This window comes from Camelus bactrianus, chromosome 34, assembly GCF_048773025.1.
Source record: "Camelus bactrianus isolate YW-2024 breed Bactrian camel chromosome 34, ASM4877302v1, whole genome shotgun sequence".
NCBI classification, from domain to species: Eukaryota; Metazoa; Chordata; class Mammalia; order Artiodactyla; family Camelidae; genus Camelus; species Camelus bactrianus.
In genome coordinates, this window is record NC_133572.1 from 952,694 (window position 1) to 974,351 (window position 21,658).

At 58.9% G+C, this 21,658-nt stretch overlaps 1 protein-coding gene and 1 long non-coding RNA gene across 17 annotated transcripts in view; one reads left to right on the forward strand and one right to left on the reverse strand.

The window, feature by feature from the left end:
• Window positions 1-21,658, reverse strand: part of CACNA1C (calcium voltage-gated channel subunit alpha1 C) — a 435,155-nt gene that overhangs the window by 336,881 nt on the left and 76,616 nt on the right. The window contains exon 1 of one of the 16 annotated variants that reach the window (XM_074357571.1): window positions 13,169-13,271. The exons of the other annotated variants lie outside the window; for them this stretch is intronic. The gene's annotated coding sequence lies outside the window, so the exon portion shown is untranslated. Of the gene's footprint in view, window positions 1-13,168; window positions 13,272-21,658 lie in introns of those variants that run through there. 16 annotated transcript variants of the gene reach the window in all.
• On the forward strand, window positions 659-21,624 carry LOC141575928 (uncharacterized). Its single transcript, XR_012504031.1, has 3 exons — window positions 659-4,997; window positions 5,172-5,322; window positions 20,411-21,624. It is a non-coding gene; the product is annotated as an uncharacterized LOC141575928 (long non-coding RNA).

A 21,658-nucleotide genomic window follows, 5' to 3' on the forward strand; every position in this document is an offset into this window, starting at 1 on the left:
CAACACGGCCACCACTCCAAGCGGGATGTGCAAGGCCTGCTCCCCGCAGCGCCCGGCCTCCGGGTGCCTGCTGCCAGACCGAGCTGCTCCCGGCCTCCCACGCGCTCTCCAGTAACACTCGCCCAGCCAGGGGTCTTGCTCTCGGGTCTGTAACCAAACGTGGACCTGAAACCAAAGCAGTGACACGGGACGGGCCCAGGGGTGAACCCCGACGGCTCAGCTTTCGGATGCTCGGTGCCTCCACCGGAGCACGTGGTTTGGGCTGCACCCCATCCAGACGCTCCTCCCCGCCATCGCCACCCCCACACTCCTCTCCCGGGGGCCATGGCTCTCGGGGGGCACCCAGAGAAAGAGGGAGTTTGGAATTAGACAGATCTCGGCTTGAGTCTCAGCTCTCCACTGCTGAGCTGTGTGATCTTCACTCAGCTTAACCTCTCTGAGCTCAGCTTCCTCACCAGTAAGTATAAGGAATTAAGATGCAATACGATAAGGCTAAATAGGATTCGTCTTACTAAAAGTCAACCTGTCCCTTGCGGTGGCGATGACAGTGCCGGGACAGACAGGCACTACACCCTCTGCCCCAGCCGCGGCCATGCCTGGTCCCCCCCGGCTACCCGCCCCCCACCCTCTCCAGAGCACAGCTGGGCCGCCTGTCCCGAAGAGAACCCCTCACCCTAGTAACATCCTGCCCCTCGGTGTCTCGTCCACCGCCTTGAACACAACGGCCCAGGCCGGGCACCTCACTGACGGGGTCACACGACACCCCAGCCGCGGGGAGACACAGCCTCCATCCCGCTGGCAGCTTACAAATATTTGACCTCATCAGGCTTAAACTGGAAAAGAAGGATGATGGAAATCACCGTCCAAGCTCCGTGCGACCCGGTCAGGCTCACAGGCTGTGCGACATTTTCACCTGCTTGTTTCAAGGAGACTTTACATGGAGCCTGAGAATAAATAAAGCCACACCTGGTGCCCTTGGTTCCTGCCATCCGGTCCTCCTTTCACTAACGGGCACACACCCTGTCCTCCTGCACCTGTCCGGGAGCTGACGGAGAATGCAGGGTGAGGGCTGGAGCCCGGGCGCCCCGGCCCAAGTCTCCTTTCAGAGGTGAGGGCTCGGGCTCAGAGGTCCCACAGCCCGGTCGAGCCCAAGTCAGAACTTGAGCCCAAGCCTCCAGGCTCCCGTGGGCTGTCTCCACGGAGCCAGGCTAAATCACAGGGAAGAACCTGCTCTAACCACTGCCCTTCCCACAGCAGAGGCTCCGCTCGGTGGGCCCCGTAACAACCCCCAGGATGTCCACCTCCTAGTCCCCGGAAACGGCAGATGTGTGACCACAGCGGGTAAAGGACACCCTGCAGGCGTTCACTCCTGCGGCGGCTCCTGGGACGGGGCGTTGCTACCCCTATGGGTCAGGTGGGTGGGGTGTCATCATCACGGGGGGCCCTCGCACGAGACAGGAGGGGAGCGGAGAGGGGAGGACCGCCGGCTCTGCTCGTGGGGGGCGGGCCACGAGCCACAGGAAAGGCCAAGAAGCTGCTTCTTCCCCTGCAGACGCCAGGAGGGACGGAGCCCATTTCAGACCTCGGGCCTCCAGAGTCACGTTTAAGCTGCTCAATTTACGGTCACTTCTTAGAGCAGCAACAGCACCTCGCTCCTGGAAAACCATCGTGGCTAAAAGCAGGAAGAGGGCCGAGCCGAGAGTCTTGGTCACGCGGCCAGCGGAGGTGAGTCAGCCCGACACCTGGGACTCCGTGGGGGGAGCCCCTGGTGCCCTCGCCTCTGCTGCGCCGCACCGTCTGGCCACCTCTGCAGAAGCAGGCCTACGCCAGGCGTCGGGGGTGTGGGCGGAACAGAAACAAAAATCTCCAGGTTTGATGAAAACACGGACAAATGACTTGAGTAGATATTTCTCCGAAAAGACACATGAGAGGCCAGTCAGACGTGGAAAGCTGCTCAGCCTCACTGGTGGTCAGAGAAATGCCAGCCAAACCGCGGCGAGACACCACCTCGTACCCGTTAGGACGGCCACCGTCAAAGCCCAGAAAACGTCGAGCGTCGGAGACGACGTGGAGGAACTGGAACCCTCGTGCTGGTGTTACTGCAAAACGGCGCAACCACTGTGGGAAACGGCACGGAGAGGCCTCAAAAAAAATAGAAGAGGAACTATCACGCGACCGAGCGGTCCCAGCTCTGGGTCTGCACCTGAAAGAACCGAAAGCAGGGCCTCAAAGAGACACTTGCACCCCACGTTCAGGGCAGCACCGCTCACGGCAGCCAAGACGCGGAGGCCACCCAAGTGTCCGGAGCATGACCGCACAAGCAGGACGCAGTGTAGCCGCACAGCGGACACGACTCAGCCTTAAAAAGGGAGGAAACCCAGGCTGTAACACGGACGAACCGCGAGGATCGCGCTGAGCGAAACAAGCCAGACACAGGAAGACGACAGCTGTACGATTCCCCTTCTGTGCGCCTCCCGGAGCGCCAACTTCAGGGACACGGGAGGTAGTGGGGCGGTTCCCAGGGCCCGGGGTGGGGAGCTGTCATTTAATGGGGCAGAGTTTCCATTTCTCAAGATGAAGACGTTCTTACTCTCCACGCGCTCATACGTCACTTCTCTGCCCCCGCCGCTGGCATTAAGCCCGCTAAACCGCTCGGGAGCCCAGAACCGGAGGCAGAAGGGCCAGCGGGAGGGGGGACTTCAGTTCGGTCAGACTCTGAAGTGCAGAGTATCAGAGCCCCAGGCCCCCCCGGAGGTGAGTACAGGGGCCCAGGCACCCTACGTCCCCGCATGGGGCGTCTCCTGGGCTCACGCGATAGCACGGCGAGGGCGCGCTCCCGGGTCCGCCCACACATCGGGGTCCGCCGACGCGGCCCCGACTCTGCAACCCCACGCAGCGACCACCTCAACCAGCGCTGCAGGCCCAAATCCAGCCCCCCGGCCGCCGCCGGCAGCCCTGACACAGCTGCGGCCCACGTGAGGGTAGCAGGGGTGCTTCTCGTCGTCTGCAAGCCCACGCCAGCCCCGGGCCCTTGTCACGGAAGAGAAAGTCAGACGGGGCACCTTCGGAAATTCCTGCTTAAAAAAGCTAGTTAATACCCACAGAGAGTTCACTCTGGGCCAGACCCCGGTCTCACACCTCTGCCGGCGTTCAGGAATGCCATGCACAGGCAAGCAAGCACCATGACTACGCCCACCTCCCAGGTGAGCAGACTGGGGCGCAGAGGCGCTAACGCGTGCAAGGTCCCCAGTTCCAACCGAGCAGCCCGGCTGCCGACCACCTCGCTCAGGCCTCTCCCGTTAGGTCCCTGGCCTGAAGGTGCTCGTGTCCAGCCTCCCCCCACCCCCCGACCCCCCAGCCCAGCAGAGGACACCCCGCAGGCCTCACCGGGAGAGGCTCGCGAGTTTAAGGAGCTGTTTCCAAGAAGCAGTGTTTGCAAAGAGCTGCGCATCTCGAGGCAAGAACCAGGGAACCAAGAGAAACACCGCTCCCAGAAGTGTAACACACTTACGTTTTCTAAGGCGTGCTGGAAACGTGAATGCCGTCTCGGCCACACCCCCTGAAAACCCACCTCCACTCAGCAGACAGGCAGGCGGCCCAGAGACGGGGGAGAGCCCAGCTGAGCCCGCAACAGAACAGAAAATGGGATTCAGGCATCACAGCCCCGAACGCTTGCCAGACGAGACCCCTTTGGCTTAGGAAGCCATCGCGGAGCACCGCCCAGAGGCAGGCGCTCTGACTACGAGCGTCTCGCGGAAGGGCTGCGAGGCAAAAGCACAGCGCTCGCTTTTTTTTTTTTTTTTTTTTTTAAAGAATCACAGAACAGAGAGGGAAAGATTCTGAGCTGCCGCCCCACCACCTCCTGCGCCAGCAGGTCCCTTGGGAGAGACAGGCTCTGCTACTGCCCGCGTTTCCCAGGAAAGCCCGCAACTCCGCCTCCCTCAGGAACCCATCCCCCATCCCTAAACTCTGGAATTCCCGGATTCGTCCTTCGGCTCTAACCTAAAACTCCCACAGTAACACGTGAGCCACTTCCTTCTTCTTCAGAGAAACAAACGAACATCTCCTCTGGCGTCATGACCTTCAAACACTTTTTCACCTTTTCACCTAAAGACTGGCCCTTCCCTGCAGGCTCGTCTCCTTCCGGACGCACAGCACCACCGAAGCCCTGTTTTCCAATTTCCTACCTGTCTTACGGCTCTCGTGGCTCTCTTCACATTCTCTAATTATCTCTAAAAACACTTTCAATCCATACCTAGGACTCAGAGGAAGGACTTCGAAGCACTAGGCATTTGAAAGGACTCTCTGTCGTGTTGGGACTTGGACTAAGGCGGGCTCTCCTCCAAGGAGCACACATGGTGATGGCAGGCAGGTACCAGGATCAGATGGTCCCATCCCAGACACGTGAGCAAGGCAGGGAGGGTTGCTAGGAGACCGCAGAGACGGGGAGTCAAGTCCAGCCAAGTCGGCAAGCAGAGAGGAGGCGGGCACGACGGACCAGAGGGTTTAGAGAAGGGAAGGCAAAGAGCACGAAGCCAACCCCGGGCTGGGAGACAGAAGAGCAAGGGGCTTGGAGCACAGAAAGGGCCTGGACACTCAGGGCTCGGGAGTGTGGCCTGGGACACACGGGGTCAGAAGTGGACCCGAGAGTGTGGCAGGAACTCTTAATGCACCAGCATCTCCTGGGTCACAGCCAGCCCACAGTTGCCAGCCTCCCTGGCAGTTGGACATGGCCTTGTGACTAAGTTCTGGCCAATGAAACGTGAACAGAAGTGATGGGCACTGCGCGCAGTCCCGGCCGGGAGAACCTCCCACACATCATCACTCTGTGTTCCCATCTGCAGTCCTCCCTTTCCCACACGTCAGCTGAACAGAGGGGACTCTGACAACCTTCACGAGGGCAGAGCACAGGATGAGAGGGGCCTGGGTCACTGACTCCCTTGTGGAAGGCCACCTGGCACGGAATGCCTGCATCGTGACACACTGAAAAGGACTTGGTGTGTCCAGCAGTGAGATTCGGGGCTGCCTCCCTCACTAACACGGGCTCAGGGAAAGAAACCCGTGACCAAGCAGTAAAAATGGGGTCAAACTGGCCCAGGGTGGAGGATAAAGCAGATGATTTGGAGAGAAACCTACTCAATGTCTGAGTACTCTTTTTACTTTTTTAATAGGATTACAAGGCCAGTGACTCAGGGACGCCACAGACACAGAGTCTCAGAGCATGCTAAGCACGAGGTGGACATCCACTCGGTCCAGGTGAAACAGGGAGCGACGTGTCCGGCCACCCCTCCCCGTCTGCTCAGAAGCCCGGAGCACCTTTAGGTACGTGGCCCGGAGCTGGGTGTAGCTGCAACCGTCACGAGAACCCAGTCGCTGCCCAGAAGGGCCCCGACCCGGGGGTGGTGGGCGCAGACAAGCAGCCCCTCCAGCACGTGACGCTGTGTCTAGTGGGCCTGCCCGGAGCGTCTGGGCAGCTCTGGAAAGGGGCTCCTAACGCGTCTGGAGCGGCTGGGGAAGGGCCCCCAGGCAGGGATGCTTGAAGGAGCCTATTGACTAGAAAGCGTGAAAAGGCATTCCTGGTCCAAGGAGCCGCACATGCCGAGTGCAGATGAATACACTGCTTTTGGGAGCCCGCGGCAAGCGGCACATCTGAAGCGCGGGGCTGGGAGCAGGAGCGGGAGGAGAGCAGGCCGCTGCAGCAAGTGAAGGCCGGGCTGGGACGTCCAGCATCGTTTGCGGCCAGTGGGGAGCCAGCACAGAGGGCTCAGGGCGGTAAAACGGCATGGACCGGTTCTGCTGCTGCTTCCCGGCGACACAGGAGGGCAAACGAGGAGGGGCTGGAGAATCCAGTCCACAGGCTCTGACAGGCACATATGAGACCGATGAGACTCTGAGGGTGGGTATGAAATATCATGAAGGAGGATCCCTGAGACCCAACGACTGACTTCACTGTGGAGCGAGGAGAAAACTGAGATGCAGAGGATGGGTCCCAGGACCCGGCGAAGCCAACGTGGCGGCACCATCGCTGAAGCAGTGATCACAGAAAGGAACACAGGTTTGGGGGGGCAAGAGAGAACGAATTGACTCTGAAAAACTGGAAACACTCTAGGCCCGTCCAGCAGCAAAGTGACATGTGAACTTGAGACAGCAGGTGGGCTGGAGAGGTAGGTCTGAAAGTCGCGATCATGTCAGTGGTGGGTTCAGCGATGCGTGGGTTTTCTTGGCCTAAAGAAAGGTAAGCGGCGGAGCCAGAAGCAGGACTCACGTCACCCGTGTGGAAGGTGCACGGGTGGCTCGGTAGCTGGCTGATGCACAGAGGCGCTCGCTGCCTGCACAGATGTCTGGAGCGCCGACTCACAGATGTGCTCAAGCTTGGAAGGTCTCTACTGACGTGACCCCAGGCTCTGTCTTTGGCTCTAGATTTTTAAACACTGAATTAAAAATATGGACAAAGACAAATCTGTCAGTCGTGCTGCTGACACGAATCTGGGCGGAATTGCTGGCGAGCCGGAAGGCTGAACCAGGATTCGAATGACCTTAATCCACTGAAACTACGGGAACTTGTTTGGAGACCTGTCCACACTGACAGGATGAAATACAATATGAATGACTATTATAAAGTATGGCGCTTACATGAGAGAACGTCACTGCCTCGACAGAAGGCGGGGCGGGGGGCCTGGCTCATCAGCAGTTTATACGGCGAAGACCCTCGGGGTTGAGCAGGCTGTAACTCAACGTGAGTCTGCAGGGAGCACAGCCGCCAAGGAAAAGCAACCTTCCTCCTTCATCTGCACTTGGAGCCCAGCGTGAGGGGGCAGCAGGCTGAGCCCTCGGCACGAGGCAGCCCACGGCTGAAGCCTGTGTCCCTCTGGGCAACACACTCCACGAGGGACACCGGCAGAGTGCAGGTGACCAGAAGAAGGGGAAGGGTGACGACAAACCACAGGAGAACTGGGAGAAGAAAGTAGGGCCAGAATCTCGGAAAACATGCTTAGAAGGAAGGAATACGGGCAGAAATCCAGGCGGCAGAACAACAGAGCAAATGCACCTCGTCCGCTCCAGGTGGGAGAGTCGGGGGCACGGGCGAGTCACAGGGCGGCAGGTTTCAACTTCACCTTTATCTCAAAGGATGAAGGCTATTCAAAACCGGAATGACTGCTTTGCAAGTCCGTGGGCCCCCTTTCCTGGAATCACCAGGGTAGAAATTAGATGACCACCTGCTCAGGAGAGAGAGAGAGAGATGCCTGCAGTGGGCGGGCGGCTGGGCTGGATCGGTGGTGGTTCCTAAGCTTCTGGACTGCAAGGACCAGTGATGCCTTCTTAAAATTTGCTGTCTGAGCCATTTTCCAAAAATCAGCTACCATCTACTATCACCATCATTTCATAAAAGAAAAGACAGAAGAAAAGAAAAAAAGGAGACACTAATGAACTTATCTACAAAACAGAAACAGACTGATAGACGTAAACAAACTTATGGTAATCGGGGGGAAAGGGAGTGGGAACGGATAAACTGGGAGTTCGAGATGTGCAAATACTACTATGTATAAAATAGGTAAAAAACAAATTTCTGCTGCACAGCACAGGGAGCTGTATTCAATACCTTGCAGGAGCCTATAATGAAACAGAATCTATGTACGTATATGCGTGACTGGGACACTTTGCTGTAGAACACCGGACGCCGGCACGTTATAACTGACTATACTTCAATTAAAAATATAGTAATTTATTCCCCAAGAGCAGGGCTGGTATTTTCTCAGCATAAAGGACAGTCTTTTACACGGAATAAACTTAAGTGTCCGGAAGATACACCTTGTTTTTCTCACTGTGGGAGGGCCAGAGGGACCCCCTCGATCACGACGCCGCTGGCCGGTTCGCCGGCAGCCCAGCGCTCGGCGCCCGACAAGCACCTGCCGGCTGAGGGGCGGGGTGAGCGCGCGCGCTTATGACACAGCCCGGCCCCCACGGCGGCCCGAGAGCGTCTCCACCTCACCGTCAGTCAGCGCGCACTGACAGCTCTCGTGGCTCCTGGCACTGAAACGCGGGGCAGCAAGGGCCCCTGCCTGCCCCGTCCACTCTCCAAGTGCCGAGAGTAGCAGTGCCCGATAGCCGCGCTGGGCTTTAAGGTTTACAGAACAGTTTCCCGTGCTGTCACCTCACTCAGTTCTCCTGACGACGTGGAGACTGATGCCCTGAATCTACAGCTGGAGAAACTGAGGACTCGGGCTGTCCCACAGCCGCCTCTGAGATGCGGGAGGGAGAACAGGGGCCCAGCTGGCCGCCCCGCAAGGAGATGGGGCACCCGCCTGCCTCCAGCCGGCGCCCTCGGGAAGGGTAACCTGCCCCCCCCCACCGCCGCCGCCCTGGTGAAATCGAGACACTCTGTCTGAGCCACAGAATCACATGACGTGGCTCAGCACCACGGCTGCCCCGGAACCCACGGCCAGGGCCTCCTGGGGGGAGCAGAGGGCTGGGAGGGTCCCTGGCTTCCATCGGCAGCAAGCATGAGGCTGTCTGCCACCAGGGCACCATCCGTCCCCCAGGCCCATGAGCAGGGCAGGGCAGGCCCCTCAGAGAGGGAGACGGATTGGATCTCAGGTCCACCCAGACGCACCAGAACAACAAAACCCTCATAAGGTTGATGCAGTGTGTGAGAAGCCGGAACCAGGGACGGACCTAATGCATATTATACAGACATTAACCTAACATGACCCAGGGCCCCTGTCCTTCCGTGAGCAAGCTGGGTGGCGTGCCGCGGCTGAGGGGCTGTCATGGCCTCAAAGCAACTGGCAATCTGGGGAACCAAACAGCAAGCCCACGACTGAACCAACCTAAGGGGCAAAACACAACAGCAACTCCCTTCACAGAGACAAGCAGTTAACTTGGTATTCACATGCAGAGGCGGTGGGGGGGCTCATGCAGACCTGAGAAGACGGAGCCTCTCCCCTCGAGTGCAGACACCAGGACTCCGAGAACAAGGGCATCCCGGCACCCTTCTGGAGCCTGTCGCTGGAACAGGGCCCCGGGGGCTGGTTTTCTGGCTGCCACCTCCCCGGGAAAGAGGCCCGAGCTCCGAGACCACAGAGCAGCAGGCGGGGCAGCTGGGCAGGCGGGTCCGGGCCCAGGAACAGGCGCAGTGGCTGGTGGTGGGCATCCCACGCAGGTGGCTGGGCGGGCGTGCTGGGGCGGGCGCTCTGAATGCCACCATCCTCACTGCACACCTGGCAGCACGGGGCCAGGACGCCGTCCGGGCAGACGCTGGGGCAAGACTGCGCCCCGGCTGGAGAAACCAAGACGGAGAGCCGGGACTCTGCTGGCCTGGGGCCCGCGGTGAAAACACGGCCCGGGCATCAGGCCTGCAGGGCGCCTGCCACCGGGAGACCAGAGATTGTGACGGGGCCGACAGGTGCCCGTTTACAGGAAGTGCAGCAAGTCACCTGCCCGGGGAGGCAACCAACCAGGGCAGGGCCCTGCGGGAGGCGGGGACCGAGGCAAGAGGATCCAGGTGGCGCCTTCCCGATGCCACGACGTGGGCCAGCTGTTGGCCTCGGCAGGGTCGGCTAGGGCACGTTCACCCACCACAGCCTAGTGCCGGACGCTCCTTTGAGAGGGATAGGGGTCCGAGGGTGAACACGGCCCTCCTCCTCGCCTCACAGAATGGGAGGCCATCCCCGCCCCCGGGAACCGCTCCCCCGCGGCTGCCGCGAGATCAAGAACTCAGTGTACGGAACGTTGTTCTAGCCGCCGGGATGTGTGTCCAAAGTCAATGTCTGCACATCTCTCTTTCTGTTTTGCATTATGAAGGATTTTAAAAGGGAGTTCATTATGCCTCTGAACAATAACAACACCGTAGAAGGCGTTCAGGCCTGATCTTTGCACCCGCCCCACCTGTCACTGATCTTCCACCGCAATACTGGTCGGTGCTTAGAGCCACCTCGTCTTCAAATGGTCCTAAACCTCAGTCTTCTTTTAAAGACAAGAAACAGCAAATGCTTCTTTATTAAGCGTGCGTCTTGGTGGCTCTCTGAGCCGCAATCACTTTAGAGGTAAGAGCCCTCAGTCTTTGTCTGCAGGGAAAACGTCTCTTCATCCCGACTGCCGAATGCTAGCGAGCCTGGCACAGGAGTCTCGCTGGGGAGCACCGAGCGCTCTGAAGCTACCACTTCACTGTCTCCCGAACGCGACGGTGGCGCAGATGACGTCCGCTGTCTGCGGATCATCTGTCTTTCCCCACTGCTCGCTTTCAGGATTTTCTCATCTTCTTCGACTTCCCAGCAGTTTTCCACACTGAGCACCCCGGATGGGCTGCGAATCACTGTAGCGCACACTCACCACGCGGCTGCAACCCAGGAGCCAGAACCTTCCTTCAGTTTTAGGACGTTCTCGGCATTGTCTTCCAAAATGGCGCCTTCTCACCGTTCCCTGCTGTCTCCCAGCCCCTCGGACACACGTCGAGCCTTTTCCTTCTGTCTCCCGGCTTTCAGCGGCTCTTCACGCATTCGATCCTTTGCCTCTCAGTGCTGACCTCGGCCCGCTTCCCGGGGCCTAACTTCCGGGCAGAGGTTGCATCTCCCGCGCCGTCTGTGCTGGCACGCCGCCCGCTCCACGGAGCTCTGCTTCGACGGCTGCCCCTTAGCCCCCCGAGCCCTCCCGGGCCCTCTCCTCAGACCGGCCCTTTTCTCACAGAGACCTGCTCTTCCATCAGATCTCCTTCTTCTTCTACCTCTTCGACTGCTGTAAACAGATTTGCTGTCGGGCTCCCCCAGCCGTCCTGTGATTTCCTCTCTTGGGGCACGAGGCCTCCATCTCCCTGCCTCTGCTGGCCCTTCCTCACGGGCGTTTATCTCGCTGGGAGGCTTGTGTTCTGTGCTGAGGCCACGAGTGCTTGTTCTAAGACAGCGTCGAGGGCCCTGTGACGCAGAAGTTTCTTCCGAGTTGTTTGTGGTTATTTCTGAAGGACCATGTGGGTGTCGATTATCCGCGACCTGGTTCTGTGTGTGGTAACAACACAACACACCCAATGTACATGGTAACCACCGTCACGGGTACGGTTCGGGACGGTTAACTACACGCACGCTGCCGTGTGCCCAGGGCTTTCTCATCCTGCGAACAGGACATCCTGTTCCGAGTAAACCCCACCCCCTCTTACCTTCTCCCCGCCGCCCTGGGCAGACACCGCGCCGGTTTCTGTTTCTGAGCCTTTGACCATGTTAGACCCCTCGTTTAAGTGGAGTCACACAGTCCTTGTCTTTTGTGCCTGGTTTATTTCACTCAGCATAAAGCCCTCAAGACTCACCCGGGTTGTAACTCACGACAGGGCTTCCCTCTTTCTTGAGGCTGAGTGACATCCAGCGCTCGGGCCTGAGCCTGCTCGGTTCTCATAACCAGATACGGCAGCCTGAGTGGCTTAAACAGCGGACTGCGTTTGCCCCCAGTTCTGGAGGCTGGAAACCCAAGACCAGGGTGACCAGCCCGTGGCGAGGGCCCCCCTCCTGGCCTGGAGACGGCCCCCTCCTCACTGAGCCCTCAGAAGCGCGGAGAGAACAGGACCAGCTCTCTGGGCCTCCTCTTACGAGGGCACTGGCCCCACCACGGGGCTCCACCCCCGGCCCACCTAACCGCGGCCACCCCCGCAGGCTCCACCCCCAGACGTCGCCACGGGGAGGTTAAGGCTTCAACGCACGAACCTGGGTTGGGGGTGACAATTTAGTCCCAGCAGTGTGTACACATCATGGCTTCTTAATCCATTCAGCCACCAACGTCCCACACAGTTTTCACATCCACGTTTTGATCCTAACGTTCCCGTAGTAAGCAAGCCGCACAGACTCAGACTCCACCCTGTGCGTGCTGCAGGGCAGTCCCTCCTCCTCACAGGTGGCAGAGGAAGCCCCAGGACAGACCGCAGACAGAGTTCCTCTCATCTCCCCTTGCTGAACCGGAAGCTCTGGGCCTTACAGCAGGGCTCCCCTCCTGCTCCCGGCCAAACCGCCCAGGCCGGAGGCCACGCCCCGGGCCTCCCCTCGGACGCCGCGCTCCACGCGGGCTCCAGCTGGTGCCGAGCGCGCAGCCCCGGCCCCGCGAACCTCCTCCCGCCGCGGCCAGTCAGAACACGCGCACCCACGGCACAGGGTAGTTTGAGGCTTAAACTACACCACTCCCGGGAAGTTCCTGACTCACGCTTAGCACTCCCTGCATACTCCATGAACCATGGCTACGTTTATTTCTAAACTCAACTCAGCCCAACCAAGCCCAAACCACTAACCTTTCTCTTAAAAAAAGTAATAAAAATTAAAAAGCTATAATATATAACCTGGTGTACTTTGAAACGCCCATAAATATCTCTCCGTCCTCTTGAAAAAGACAAGAGGAGAAAAAGTGAAACAGAAGAATCATCTAGAACCAAGCGCAAAGTCTGAACCCCAGTACCATTCATACAGGACACGTCCCCAGCGTGGAACGCTGCCTGGGGAATCAGCTACTGCTTGATGCATACAGACTGCACGGACCCCTCACCAACCTACCACACACAGAGAGCGCTCGGCCGTACCCAAATCAGACTCCCCACTGACCGTACAGACACAAGTGTCATTTGTCCCTCCAGTGGGCAACGTGTTGGTGTTACGGTGAACGTTGTTCAGCCTCACAGCTGAACGTGACTCTTCAGATGGTTCACGGGACACACACCCCCGGCCGGTGCTGCTGGGTTCCACGGTGGACGGTCCACGCCTCACGTCTCAGTTTCCCTCTCAGTGGACAGAACTGCAGAGCAGAAGCCACGTCCTTCCAACACAGCCTCCTGCACCAAGGCCTTCCCGACGGGCGGCCCACTTAAGAAGACCTGTTACATAAAGCAGGCCTCGTTTGAACTGAGTCATCTCATGGAAGTCAGCAACAGCCCAACACTGGTGTGTCTGACTCCAGGATAAATGGGGATCAAACTGAGAAGAAAAGCCAGAGACCAAGCATTTTACGACGGCAAAGTATCTGGTGCGAGAGATGTAATCACTGCGCCGTCCACGTCCCACGGAAAACCGTTTTGTCTAATGAATGAAAAACACACTTGGAGGGAGGGAGGGAGGGAGGGGGAAAGACATGCGGCTTGCCCCCCAGAGCAGCTGCAGCCACGTGAGGCGCGCGGCCGAGGGGGAGCTGAGTGCACCCCTTTACTTACTATGTCCTCCTGGAGCGCGTTCAAAGCCGGAACGTGAAGGACGTGTAACATCCAGGAGTGAACACAGCCCCTCCCAACGCTGCCTGCGAGGCTCTGCCCTAAACTAGGCGGTGGAGCAGGAGGCCACGTCCGCGGCGGGCGGGGGGGGGGGGGGGGACGCGAGGCGGCCGGGTGGCGGTGCTTCTTCAAGTCAGGAAAGGCAGATCCAGGCTGGTCCCGTCTGGCTGCAGTGCAGGCAGTGACGTTTCCAGCCCAACAAGGGAAGACCCCAGAATAGGCGCTTACAGAGCAGGCCGCCCCGTGTCCCCGGGAAAGGGCCACCACGTCACCGGACGTCAACCCCAGCGTTTCTGACCGACCCCCTCCCCGACTTTCATCTCTGAGCAAGCAGATAAACACAGACCAGAGCCCTTGGAGATTATTTCTACATACGCCCACCTCTGTCTACGCCGGAGTGGACGCCCTGCCCGCCAGCACTGCAGGGCACAGGCAGACCCCGGCGCAGGCCCACGCGCACCCGCTCCCCGGGGCACCTGGGCGGAGCACAGCCCAGCCCCTCGGACCCTGGGTCCTGCCGTCTGGAATCTGAGGTCTGGATGAGGCCCTCGCGCTGACGCACGGCCTTAGGTGACAGTCTCCTCCTGCTGGGGGTGGTCTGGGCAGACCCACAAGCATAAGCTACCAGGAAGAATCTCAAAGCCCAACAACAAACTCTCCAGAACAGAAGAGAAACAACATGATCACAGCCCAGCTTTCCCAGAGCAAGGGCTCAGAACTCCAGCTCCTCCACCTACTGGCTGTGTGGCCTTAGGCCGATGCCTTAAGCCCTCTGAGCCTCCGTTTACTTTCCTGTGAAATGGGGGTGAGCGGAGTTCCTACGTCACGAGCTGGAGGTGAGGAGTCCATGCGACAGTGCGTGGGACGCACTCCGCCGCGAGCCACAGGGAGCGAGGGAGAGACCCCTGGCTGTAGAAACGAGGCCCGGAGGCCCGGGCTCGGGGGGGTGGGGAGAGAAGACATCGGCCGTCATGACGCTGAACTGTTTACAGCCAAAGGAATGCACAGCCAGGAGCTGATTTATGTTAAGTCACGGCCTCGTGTCCCTGGATGTCTCCATGCCAGCTCCCCCCACCGCCTGCCATTTAAACACACAGCTTGATCTGGGTCCCCCCTCGGGTGTTGGCAGGTTGAAAGGCACTTCCAAAGCCAACCAGCTCGAGAAAGCCAAATACGGCCAAGCTCAGACCACTGTAGGTGGACCAGGAGGCCGGCGGGCGCCGGGAGGTGGTGAGGGGTGACTCAGACACCAGCTGACGACTCCAGGGTGCGGGTGCCTGTGCGCTGTGTTCACTTCCAGACAAAACTTTCCAGCCTATAACCCCGAATATTTTCTCGAAGCAGTGGGGTCTCACACAGCGGCCTGCTGGGGACAGGCAGCCTCTCCTGCCTGCGTGGACACTATCCTGAGTCTCGCACTTCCTCCCAGGCTCCGGCCCCCGAGGGAGCAGAGCAGCGGGAATCGACTGGATGCAAGTCTCCTCCAGACCCAGAGGAGACTCAGAAGGTCAACGGAACAAAGGAAGGGGCTGGGGACGGGGCCAACCCCTCGCCCGCTCGGGACGACCCGTCAGACCACCTCTGCCCAGGGATCGAGTGAGAACAAAACGAGGCACGAGGTGTGAAATGTTTTGAAAACATTCAGAAAGACGGTACAATGAAAACACGAAGAACCTCCTGGTGACCCCACGAGGAAAGTCAGGCCGGAGGCCACGCGCTCTCAGGTGTGACCCACCTTGCACCTGTGACTCAGTGGCCTAGCTGAACAAACGTGAAAATCAGAATTTATAAAATGGGTACTTTTTTCCCCCTTTTTTCCCTACATTATATCAAACACAAACTTCAACTGATTGTTTTTCACTGAATTGGCTCTGTTTGACAGAACTGACTGAATCGGCCGGCCGTATTAACTAGGCCTGACCACCTGTCTGTCTCTCCCAGGTGTGGCCAAGATAGTAGGTGTGCCGCACACCTTCCCTCCAGCCCGAGCCCGGGGCAGACATCACCAGCCAATCCCCGCACTCTGCCCTGCGCTCAGGCTGCAGCCCTGCAGGCGCCACACAGGACCTCAGACCTACTTGTCACCTTCGGTTGGATCATCCTTTGCCTGATTTAAAGGGAAGCCACAGGCTCAATGATTTTAGTCTTACTAATTCCTCCTGAACTTGCTTGCTGATGCCTGGAATTCCTGGAGAGAAAGACACAGCCTTTCACTTTGCAATGAGACAAAAGGCTGATCAGCAAAGACGTCAGAGAGAACACAGAATGACTTACATTTACACAGAAGTGGAAAGAGTTGATCCCAGCCTCCCTCCGAGAGGGTCCTCCTGTGGGAGGTCTTCGCCGCATCTCTGAAGGAACCTCCTCCGCGCCCTCGAGACTCCCGGCCTCCGGGGCAGCAGCCCTCACCTCTCTGCCCCACGACTGCCAGCTGGTGTGGGGACTGCGCTGCCCAACCCCGTGGGGTCCTGGGCACGACTTACAAGGGAGGGAGCGCTGAGTCTGGGCAGGTCCCACAGCCGGCAGGAGCACGGGGGGAAGATGGCCGGCAGAGAGGAGCCCAGTGACCCGGACACAGCGACTCGGCGCCCGCGTCTTTGTTCACACCGGTTTGCCCCCATCCCCGGGCCGCTCCACTCCCGGCCCAGCTTCTGTTCAAGGAGGTCCTCAACGGGGCCGGCGCGCCGTCCGCGCGGTGGGGCTCTGGGGAAGCCGAGCGAGACGTCCAGAGTCCAGGGAGCCTGCTCCCTCCTCGAGCGAGTGTGCGGCCGCCGCTGAGCAGGCCCAGGTGACCCGGCCAGAGGCCCCCTGGAGCCCCGGGCAGGGCGGACGGCCATCCTCGCCGCCGCTTCCTTCCTGGGCCTCCGGGACCCAGCGGACACGTGGCACTCGGCTCTCAGTGTCCGTTCTGTGTTTGTGCTGCTGTCAGGTGGCTGCCACGGCGCCAGCGCACGGAAGCACTCACCACACACTGACTGACTGACTGACTGACTGGCAGTCCGTCCCTCAGTGAAGACAGAACAGCGAGCCACCCTGACTCACCTGGTCTGTGCCTCACGCACCTACTGTACCTAACAGACACCGAACGCACAAGTACACGTTGTAACGCTCACCCAGCACAGCCTCTCTACCTGTGACCTCAAAACAAAGGAACCGCGGACTAACATCCTGCAAGTTTAAAACACTCTGAACAAGCAAATCCCGGAGGACAGACTGGCGACCCTTCGGTGACAGTTAAAGGAGGGAGACCCTCCAGCCTCATCACGTCACACTGGGTCCTGAGAGTCTCCCCTCGGAAGTACAGTTTTACTAAACGAGCAGCTCCAGGGAGAATTATTTCACAAGTGGGGCAGAGATATGTTTACAACAAGCCCTTCCGAGTACGTGTGATAATGAAATAACGGCTATGAAAGAACATTTAAGAGAAAGGGAAAAATGAGAAAGATCGATACACGTTTCAGTAAGAGTTTCAGAAGAATAAAACAGCACGACTGGGGGAAGAGCAACATTCGAAAATGACTGAGGATTTCCTAGAACTTGCGATGAAATGAATCCTTAGACTGAAGTACCCACCAAGACACAAGCAAGGTTTTTTTCTTTAAAAGTCAGGGAATTAACACAACACTGTGAAACTGCCCGAGACTGAAGACGAAGTGGGTGTGTTTCAAAAATCAGAGCTACGATCAGGGCTTACGGCAGGCTTCTCACCAGCACCAACGAAGTCCAGAAAACAGTGGGGTATCTTCAAATTGCTGAAGGACGGGGAGGGCCCCACCACAGACTGCTGCCCCCCACCACAAACACGTGCTCCCGTGCTAAGGAAAGAAATCCCGAGGGAAGGGAAGGGATGCAGGACGCCATAACCGTTCTTCACAAAAAATTTCCTAGATGGGGGTGTGTCTTCTCAGTCACACACACTGCATGGAAGACAGAGCACCCCAGTCCGAGCCCCCCATCACTCGTACACCGGCTAAGGAGACGCAGGGCGCCCCCAGGCCTTTAACACCAAAAGCCTCTTCACTGCTTTTTTTAAAATCACAGAGCAGGGCTGTTCCACACTCCCTGCCCTCCCCCAGGACATTCCTTCCGGTGGAAAGCTGAGGTCAGACCGGCTTCTTAAGCGCTGGCATCTACACCGCCATCTCCCCGTGCACTGACCGTACACACAGGTTTCTCCTGCTGTCTTTCGAGTAATTCTCTTGCGATATTCAAGTTGTGATTATTGACAAATGGGTTGAAAAGGATAAAGAGATTCTTAATCGGGGGATGGGAGAACTGAGAACAGGTCCTCAGACAAGGGGAAGATGAGTGATTCAACAAAATGCCAGAGCAAGAGGCAGAGGTCACCTACGCACGGGGCACCCAGCTCCCGGACGCCTGCAGCCGGCCGGCCCGCCATCTGCCGGGGGTCTCAGGGAGCCCGCCACTCCCTCTGCTGCCTGCTGCTTCTCCCGTACACGAGCGCACACCACAGGCAGAGCCTTGTCAGGGAATTTGTAAGCATTCGGCCCCGAGTGTTGGAGGAACCCCTCCCTAAGTGTCTCTGGTTTAGAGTTTCTGTTCGGTTACTTCTGGGCCTGCACACACGAGCAGAGACCTTTACTGCCATTCTGTCCTCTGCCATTTGATCATTTTATCCTTTCAAACGGACCATGACGCAACTGTAACCACGCAGGAGGCGAGGCCTGGCCCATCCACGGCCAGGTCCGCGTGAACAAGACTCCACGCCGGGGTGTCTGTGCCCGTTCCCGAGAAGAGCCGTGTCCGTCTCTTGGGATGCAGGCCCGCTCTGTCCCTTCCCCCACCTCAAGGGCACTTGGTTCTGGTCATTTTCTCTTGGAGAGTTTCCTCCCTCCTCCTCCACTCTACCAGAGCCAAGTCAAGCTCCAAAGGTCCGTGCCTGGGCCCCGTCGTCTGGAGAGACACAGCTGACACTCTGCCCAGGTCTCCCCGGAGTTGGGGGGTGGGAACCAGAGCGCCCCACCGCCAGACCTGGCAAGATACGGGGTGGAGGTCAGAAGTGCCCTCCAGGCTCCTGGGAATAAGGCCAAGCTCTGCAGGCAGGCATCCAGATGGGGCCATGACCCCCAGGTGTCATGGAGCCAGTCCCCGGGGGCCATCACAGAACGTCACTTCTGGGCAGGCCGACAGCACCTGGGCTGTTTCTCCAGCCAAAAACGGCAACAAAAGTGGCTTCCAGGCAAAGGCCTCGCCCTCCCCGAGTTATCCCACCCAACAGTCAGGTCCATCTAAAGTGGAAGAGGTGGCGGTTGGGTACAGCAGCTGGAGAAAAGACTCCGGACTTGGGGCCTGGGTCTGTCTTCGCATTTCACCCAACGGGCAAGCAGGGACAGGTGGGTGGAAGTGCAGGGGCCCAGCCTCCCTGGCTCTGCAACCCCACCCCTCCTGCCTCCGGGAAAGGCCTTCCAGCCCATGCACCTGCCCTCACAACCAGAGTCCCAGCACGCAGGACAGGGCCGGGGCAAGCCGAAGGGCACCTCCTGGTCCTTAACTCCTCCTGGACCAGCAGTAAACTCAGTGCCACCAGCAGGGGATGTTCCCACGGCACTTAAAGAGGGTGGCTGTCTTTTCATTAAACATTCAGGATATTTGTCTCAATTGCAGAGAAATCCAGGCATGGCAAAGCTCAAATGGGATCAGACGTGAGACTTCCCAGTGACTGGTCACATTTCTGTAGTGGGGTTACAAGGGAGGGGAAGATTTTTTAAAAATCAAAATGCTCTGTTCTCAGAAACGTGATATTCTGACATAATTATAAGGCAGTAGAATCACAGGGCTTAACACTTTGGGAAGGCTGGCCAGTCCTGCAGAGAGCCCACATCCCAGGCTGGGAAGCTCTGCTCGCGGGGTCGGGGTGTGGGGGATGGGGCGGGAACACCAGAGGCGGGCCTCTCCTCCCTGAGGCCCCGAATACCTCAGTATCTGGTCTTTCAGCCTCAGGCCCCTCCCCCCAGTACCACCCAAGGCTCTTCATCCTCGCTCACCTGCTCAGGTCTGTTTCCGGGGACAGAACCCCACTCCTCAGCTAGGGGTCACCCTTCCCCTCCTGTCCCGACCCCCAGCCTGCTGCCTTCATCCAGGTCTTCATCAATAGGGGCCCTCCATTTCCAGTCTCTCCCCTGCCGACAAATCCATCTCCTCTGTTTTCACTCACTGTCAAAATTGCTGGAAGAGCAGTCCACCCTGCATGCTCAGCAGTCACCTGAACCGTCCCGCGAGGTCCCCGACGAACCAGGCCGTCAAATCCAGGGGGCTGCTCCCAGGCCCCGTCTCCCCTCCCACCACCCCATCCGATGGTGCTGACAGCGAGGACCCTGGCCCTCCAGGACCCCGCAGCAGTAAGGCCCTCCTCCACCTCCCTGACCCCTCGGCTCTGTCTGCTGTTTCACCTGCTTCCTGGCCTTTAAACACGAGGCTCCTTCCTCAGTCCTACGTCATCCCCCTCCCCTCTGTTCTCTCTCCCAAGTAATTCCATCCATTTCCACAGCTTCAAATATCACCTTAAATGCGCTCTAATTCTGTGTGTATGCTGAGTAACCTCCATCAGCTCTCCAAATCCACCTCCCACCCTTCCTCCCAGACAGCCCCGCCCACCCAGACAGTCCTCCCCACCCAGACAGCCCCGCCCACCCAGACAGCCCCGCCCAGACAGCCCCGCCCACCCAGACAGTCCTCCCCACCCAGACAGCCCCGCCCACCCAGACAGCCCCGCCCATCCAGTCCTCCCCACCCAGACAGCCCCGCCCACCCAGTCCTCCCCACCCAGACAGCCCCGCCCACCCAGACAGCCCTCCCCACCCAGACAGCCCTCCCTACCCAGACAGCCCCGCCCAGACAGCCCCGCCCACCCAGACAGTCCTCCCCACCCAGACAGCCCCGCCCACCCAGACAGCCCCGCCCAGACAGCCCCGCCCACCCAGACAGTCCTCCCCACCCAGACAGCTCCACCCACCCAGACAGCCCCGCCCACCGACAGTCCTCCCCACCCAGTCCTCCCCACCCAGACAGCCCCGCCCACCCAGACAGCCCCGCCCATCCAGTCCTCCCCACCCAGACAGCCCCGCCCACCCAGTCCTCCCCACCCAGACAGCCCCGCCCACCCAGACAGCCCTCCCCACCCAGACAGCCCCGCCCACCTAGACAGCGAGCTTCCTTGCCTTCTAGCTTTTGTTGAGAAGTCCTTCCCTCTCCCGCCTGGACTGTGACGGCAGCACCGGAAGTGCCCCCACCTGTCGCCTTAGCACCCCCGTCCACCCTGACCTTCTGGAAGAGCAGCTGCGGTCACACCATTCGTTAATCAAACACTCCCGCCGGCATCCTGCTGACAACGGAACATGACGCGAACACCTGCTCCCCTTTCCTGCCTTGTCTCCACTTCTCCCGTGCGACCTGTGCGCTAGTCAGACTCAACTCACTAGCCTCTAAAATCCAGTGCACACGCCTGTCAGTCCATCATTTCTATTGGGGATGCGCCCCCTCCTCCCCGACCTCGGTCCAGCCGGCAAGGTTCAGCTGTGTCGCCGCCGTCCCATAGCCCGTCTCCATTTGCTCGCCTGACCACATCGCCTCCTTCTTCAACCTGCAGCCTTTCATCTGCCCTCCTTGTAACATCAGGCGCGTTCTGCCTGTTGCCACCATCATGGGTGTCCGTGTGTCTGAGCCCCTGCTAGACTGCACGCTCCCCAAAGGGAGGGATAACTCAGGGGCTGTAACGCAGAAAGCCTCCTGGAGTCCAGAGACCTTGTGAGCAGCCCGCCTCACAGGCAGATGCTCACAGCGTGGTGAGGGTGAGCATCGTCCCCATTCTGGGAGGGGAGGACCAGCTTAGGGTTGTTTTCATCAAAACTGGCATGAGTGTCCCCATTTTCAGGGCATTTCACAGTCAATTTATCCTGAAAAAAGGCTCCATACCTCCTGGTCTTTCAGACAGCTGGACACAGGTCAAAATGTTTGCCTTTTAAATAACTGAAAACCAGAGTCACAGGATCTCATCCACTGCAGACCAAACATGACATCTGAGCCACTGTAATCCCCTCTGAGGTGCAGCCTGGATCCCCGGGAGGTCTGGGCAGCCCAGCGTGGTGACAGAGGCTTGACCTTGGAGAGACGCAGGGCAACGTTTCAGCTCTGGACAGACGCCCAGACACACCTGTGAGCAGGACCAGGGAGGGGACGGGAAGGCGGAGCCCAAGAGAGGGGCTTTACTAGCAGTTGGATTAAACTAAGTATGTCGGCAGGAAGGTGAGGACTGAACTTGGAGGACTGAAGGTGGAGACCTTCAGTATCTTGGGAGCGGAGGCTGCGTCAGCCACTGCTCATCAGACGGCAGCTGCTGGGTTGTTAAACACCTGATTAGAGTTAAAATTCAGCTACAGGCACCAGGAGCTCAGAGAAGACCTCATTACTGCCACC